Here is a 7,019-nt window from a genome sequence, read left to right on the forward strand (position 1 = left end):
AGGATGTATATACAACATATAACTACATTAGGTTATTAAAGGAAGCTAATTATAAAGCAATAACTAAAATTATAGCTGTGGCGATCAATAAATTAAAAAATAAAAATAATTCACTGAAATAAAAGTAGGAACAATAGTATGAAAAAATATCTTAGACAACTTTATGTACTTGAAAAAAAGGAAAGAATCAGGAGATGTAATCAGTCCTTATCTCTTTGGGTTGATTTAAATCTTTACCCTGATGAATACCCCCTATATCAGGTTTGTCAAACATGAGGCCCAGGGGCCAGAATCAGCCCAGGAAATACTCGGACTTAGACATTCATACTATACCAACGTTATTAAGTAATATGCAAACAAGTAAATGACAGAACTGATTTTGCCAGCTGCTGTAGAAATATGTTTTTACACTGTCTCCACAGTTTAAAAATGGATTAACAAAACTTCTTATTTTACACATTTATTATAATTTAAACTCACAGAGTTGTGCTGACAGATTCCCTTCATGCATTTTTTTTTATCATGTACAAAGACTCAGCTAAACCTCTTTAACACCAACATAAATGAACTTTCACTACTTCAGTCCACTCAAAGTTTTTATAATAACAAAAAATTGTAAAACAAATGCTCAACTAATGACAAACTAAACTGAGCAGCAGTTGGGTCGTCGAACATTTGGGTCCAGAAAAAAAGCAACAGGAAAAAAATATATATTTTATTTCTGGTCCTGAAGGAATTTCCCAACTATGTTTTTAATGCGGTACATCTTCTCTTATGTTAAACCACGTGACTAAAAACATGAAACAAGCCTTTTTTGTTGATGTTACATGTGTGTACCAAATGTCACGCATGCAGGTGAAACACAGCCCCGGGCCTGCTTTATGAAACAATATTGTAGGTGCTGCTTTTATGTGCACAAGCCCCTCGCCTCAAAAAATGTCTACATTTTTCAGGTTTTCTTCACCTGCAACAACATTTTTTTAAACATTTCTGTATAAATTTGACCTCCTGACTAACATGTATTTATTACACAGAGACTCAAAGTAACAATCAGTCAGAAATTAAAAGACAGGATTATTCCTTATCAAATCTTCCGAACAAAACCAAATAAATAAGTCACGTAGCTATAAAACTCTTTTTCTTTTCTTCACCTCTTATCCAAGAGGCTTCTTCAGTTCTCCAACCAAAAGGTGGAGAGTCCCAGGTCTTTAAATCTTAGTGGGGGTTGTCCCCTTTGGAGCTGGTCGTTGACCCACTATTAATCATGCATGTCATGAGCCAAGGTGTGAATGGGACAACCCCCAGTAGGGTTTACAGACTCCTTCTGGTGAAGCATCTCAGGCTACGTCCACACGTACACGGGTATTTTTGAAAACAAAGATTTTCCGTTTTCGTTTATTAAAAAAATCCACACATAAAAGCCAAAAACGAAGGAAAACGCTGCTATGAACATGCCAAAGCAGCAGGTGGCGCTATATTCCTATCCGTGTAGAAATGTTGGCCAATCAGAAGTCAATAAGCCTGGGCGGGAAAGAGTAAACAAAGATGGCGCATAGAAGCAGAACCGAGTCGTATGTGTGGAGGGACAGTAACTGTGTGTGTATGTGTGAGCATTTAAACACTGCAGAGAGTAAAATTAACAGTAACAATATTTTGTCTATGTCCGCCATTGTAGAAATTCATTTCACTGAAACAATAACGTGGCGCACAGTGTGACGTCAAAAAATGCACACACCTTTGACACCTCGTCCACACGTAAACGAGTTTTTGAAAATATCCACCCTGGCAGGAGTTTTTAAAAATCTCAGTTTTCAGTGACCAAAAACGGCGTTTAGGTGTGGACGAAAGGCACAAACGCGTAGAAAAATCTGCATTTTCATAAATACCCGGGTACGTGTGGACGTAGCCTCAGAGTCCACACTAGTTTAGTTGATCACATGACTGCATCATATGACTAACATGCGTCATTCTTTTCGAAAGTCTCCGTTTTTGCTGTCCACACTGCGACGCGATAGCACCGTCTTCAAATGTACGCGTTTTCAAGGGCGTGTTCAAAACGCTGCGTTTTCCTTCGGGGTAAACGCCGTCTCAGTGTGGACGGGAGGTCAAAACGGAGAGAAAACAATGCGTTTTCAAACGAAAAGGCATTAGTGTGGACGTAGCCTCAGAAAAAGTCCAGCTCTTATGAATATCATGATCTGGATAACTGAGAACCTACACAGACTCTTCCTACCATGTTTTTATGTTTTTTGTTGCAGTTTTGAAATTATAGAAGTAAAATAAGGAAAACTGCTGACTTTTGAGTTTTTCTTTCCTTTTTTTTACTAAGGAGGGGGGATTCTGAAGTGGAAGGGAATATGTATATTAGCATAGGGCTACGACACCTTCATTGTTTTAGTTCTATAGTTTCATAATATCCTACAAAATCACAGCATTATTGTAAAGAACTGGAAGGTTAAGGTACCAAATAACCATGGAAGGCCTCTGCAGATACCCACCGGTGGTGAAAGACTCATTCCTCTATTTTTGTTTCAATGACAAACTCCTTAAAATGTCTTTCAGAGTTTTTCAGTCCAGTCTTGTACCTGACCATTTTGAGCATTTGTGTCCAAACATAACAGACAACTTGGCAAAGAAGAAAGTTTTAAATGGTATCTTCAGGCACTTTTTTATTAGCAGCTTTTCACAAAAACACTTTTGTTCCTATTTCTTTAGTCTAATCTATGAAAAATACCAAAGATAACACAGTTTGACATAAAACAGGATTTTTGCACCAACAAGCTGATTCCCAAACAGCTATTAGCTGAAGACTTGGCACATCTCAGCCTGCTCTGCAGTCTGTTATTTAGAATTTGAGGAATCTGAACAAGTGGAGGACAAAAGAAGTGGCCTAAGAAAAACTATGTACAGCAGATAAACATTGTCTGAAAGTCAAGTCCTTAAAAAAACCCCAAAACAAGAGACACATGTGGACCTTCAGCAGGTCTCAGTGCGGTTGTCAAGGAGCCATCGTTAAGGAAGGGAAACAGGTTTTCAGCTCATGCATCGTCTCTCGATGTATGTTTCAGTCATTTCACATTTTCTGGAAAAATGTAAAGAAATGAGGAGTGGCTCAAGACTTTTGCACAGTACTGCAACTCCACAACTATAAGGCCAATAAGAATAACGCTGAGTGTGTGGATAGTTCATCAGTATCCCTGTGACTGTTTTTGAGAGTGTGAGGTCATTCAGGACCTCCCCGACTATATCTGCACTGAAATACTTAAACACACTACAAAACTCGTCGATTAGAGGTTTTAGTAAAGACACGGGGAGATCCACGCTCCAGTTTTTGCCTCTTCACTCTAATCTGACTGCAAAATATGACCGTGTCCCACTGCAAGAGGTTTTATGGACATATGCAACTTTTTCTAACGACCACTACATGACCAGATCCGACCATTGTGCACAAATATATCAAAAATATGCTACAATTTGGCCTCCAGATGGACTTTAATGATGGGGGTTGGGATCATGTGTTGAACTTCCAGAAAGTTATGCAGGATGTGCAACCGTAAAACAAATGAGTCAAACTTTCCTGCTCAGACTTGCACAGAGTTCATTTGTCGTCAGCATTTAGAAGCCTGATGTGTTTTTGGGACACTTATTATGTAATGTTTTCACATTTCATTCTTTCATTTCTTTGTGATCCAGAACCTAAAAGAAAGAAGGCGCTTCCTCCAGCTAATCGTGTTAAAGTGACACAAGTCTTCATTCAGCCTGCAGTCACTTCATTAGTAATAACTGTGAACGTATATTTGAAAGACACGAGGCTGGATCAGAGCAACATTTACAATTAACTTTCCAACAGGATATTGTTTAAGGGTAGAATCGGGACTTATGTTATGTTATGTTATGTTATGTTATGTTATGTTATGGTAGAGTCTATGCAGAGTCGAACTAAAGGGATAACTCCTAGACCGGAGAAATAAAAAACAAGCTTTTATTTAGGAAAACCGAAGAAGCGGGGAGGTCACCCAAAGACCAGACAACAGACCAGAGGACGGTGGGACTTTCTAAACCCCCGAGGTAATCAGGGAAACAGCCAAGGGAAAGAGACAGGTGAAGACACCAAGCCAATCACAAAACTCAAAGTGAGGCAGCTAAACACAAAGACACAACACAGGCAGGAACAATCCACTCAAAGTCTTCACCAGCAAACAAAAATCACTGATGAGTAAAGAAATGCAAACTACAGCGACACTGAACAGTGACAGAAACTCAAATACAACAGCTGAGACTCCAGAGACTGAAAATGAAAAAGAGGAATCCAAAAACCCAACAGGACTCTGAACAGATCTATTTAAATTTAAAACCTCTAAAACAGCAAACAGTGTGTGGTTTGGTGCTCTGTGGAGTGGGTGTCTGGGTGGGTGGAGGCCTTGGTGGTCCAATACCTGAGACACAAATCTGGATTTAGAGACTTTTTGTCCCTATTTGTTTTTATGAAACGAGCCTCTGCTTTTATGTAATTCTTTTTCTTTACAGTGATTGTGGTTTATTTTACTGCTCTGGTGTGTTTATTATTTTAGACTGTTATTCATTTCACAATTATTTATGGACAGGAGAAAGTCTTTGTTTGAATTGACAACATTAAGGAAATGATATTGGTTATGACTGTGTTAGCGAGCTGAAGGATGGCGTTTGTGCTGTGGATGGTTCCTGTTTCGACAGGCAGATGTTTTCTGGATTGTGCGTCTTCTTGTCATGTTGGTCATGTGTGTGATGACGTTGTTTCCTTTGTGTGTCTGTTGGTCTTGTTTTGAAAGAGATTTCTTCAAAGTGTCGATTCAAATTCAAGAATCTGAGCAGATTAAATAAACATACAAAACTTAACATTTTCTTTATATGCACACATATTTTTTATTATTATTATTTTTCTCCATTCCTTTTTCCAGATGTGTGAAAGTTAAAGGAAATGTTTGCAGCTGTCTCTCATTTAACTGAACGTTCGTTGACGGCGTCTTGCTTGGATTTTCTTTTCCGAGCCGTCGGTTGATATTCGAAGCTCTCTGTCTCCTTTTCAGCAGGTAAAAATACTTGTCAGGGTTTAAATATGGCGACTGACTCTGACTCCTGAGTACACAGTGTCTACATTTCCAAGTCTAAAAATAGAGCCAAGGCAGGAATATTGAGCATCTTTCAACAAGGCAAAGGATCTACATGTAAGGAAGTATAACAAGCATGATGAGCAAATATGAGAAATATTCATGCACGCAGGTGAACTTTAATCATATTCACAGCAGGGCTCAGCAGAAATAAAATGAAAATCTCAAAACCTGATGTGGAGCAAAGACAGCAGGACTGTAGATACACTGAGAGCTAATTAGGAAACAAACGCAGGTGAAAGTAATGAGGACGGAGCCGAGGATCGAAGAAGGAGAGCGAGGAACCACAAAGAGGCGCACAACAGAGGTTTTGAGGAGGATTACCAAAATAAAACAGGAAAGAAGCACAACAACACCAAAAACCTGAAGTCCAAAAACAGCTGCAGTTCCTCTGAAGGCCACTGGAGGCTCCAGCAGTTCTCCCAGGTTAACGTGTTTACAGACTGATACAAAACACAGCTGTGGTCTGTGTAGATCCTCCTTCATAAAAACATACAGGAGGATCATTTTAATTTTATAGCTCCTCTAACTGGATGCCATTAAGTTGGGCGGATCGTGTGTTTGATGAAGTGAACGTCTTCACAGGTGCTCACATCAGAATCAGAATGAAGGATGGAGTAAAGCACTAAAGTGGTGCAGTCACAGAATTTTTTATTTATTTTCAACTAAATAAATCTTTAAAATCAGCAGAAAGCTAAAAGTGGAACTGAATCTGCTGTCCCAGCCTCTTCTGTGACTGATAAGATGAAAACTGTTTACCACACAGGATTTACAGCTCCATTCATTCTGCAGTCACTCGAGCGCCCCCTGCAGGAACGAAGAGGGATTTTTGTCCTCCCCTATCAACCACGGGTTTAGTAAGTTGACGTCAAAATTTTTGGTGGGGCAGCCAATCAAATTTCTGGTGTGCAGTGCCCCCCGCCCCCCCAGGCTGTCTGTTCTTTAGCTGCAGCCCTGGTTGATCCTTGGATCTCAGTGTTGTTCAGTGTTTTTGCAGATAAGGGGTTAAAATGTAAACAGTTTCTGATTAGATCAGCAGCCTGAAATCATCCGGCATCTCATTAACCAGTTGAAGAAATATTTGTTGAACTTTTTAAAGGAGTTTCTCCTTCCCACTGTTGCCAAAACACTTGCTCATATAGGCTCATGACTCTTGGGGTTTTCACTGCATTATTGCAGGGTCTTTATCTTGCATATAAAGCACATTGTGTGTGCTTTATATGCACACACAATGTGCGTGTACGTGACAAATAAAATTTGAATTTGACATTGAGGCAACTGTTGTTGTGATTTGGTGCTATAGAAAATAAAATTGAACTGAGTTGAAGTCTTCAAAAAACAGGAACTTTGTCACAAAATCCACAAAATCCAAACTTTAGGAGTTAAAACACGTGAAACAGCCCTGCAGACTCTGAGTCCTCATCACTCCAATATACCATCTGCTTTTGAGCACGTGCACATGACGTGCTCACTCCTGCCTCTCTGGTGGTGATTTGAATGTACGCTGCAGTTACCAGCTGCATCCAGCAGAGGGAGGAAGCACGTGGTGAACTGGACCCACCGTGGGGCCAGAGCAGGAAGTGCATGTGGCGGCAGGCCTGGACTGCAGAGCTCAGTCTGCACATGTGAGGCTTTGAGCTCATCTGCGAGGATTCGTGGAAACAAAAGCAGCTTTTATTCGTGTTTTCCCTCTGCTCGCTGTGACACACTCTGAACTACAGGCCAGCGAGCCTCTGTGGGCCCTGGGTACATACTCAGCTTTTCAGGAAGGTTTCTCAGTGAAGTGACCCTGAAGAGCTGGCTGAGTGCTAAAAACGGTGCTTCAGAGCTTCCTTTATTACCTGTTTTATTAGCAGAGGACTCAGGTGAGTG

Source organism: Mchenga conophoros, linkage group LG10 (genome assembly GCF_057382185.1).
Source record: "Mchenga conophoros isolate Kocher_MC1m ecotype Shallow Benthic linkage group LG10, M_conophoros_male_GT1.1, whole genome shotgun sequence".
In the NCBI taxonomy this organism is placed as follows: Eukaryota; Metazoa; Chordata; class Actinopteri; order Cichliformes; family Cichlidae; genus Mchenga; species Mchenga conophoros.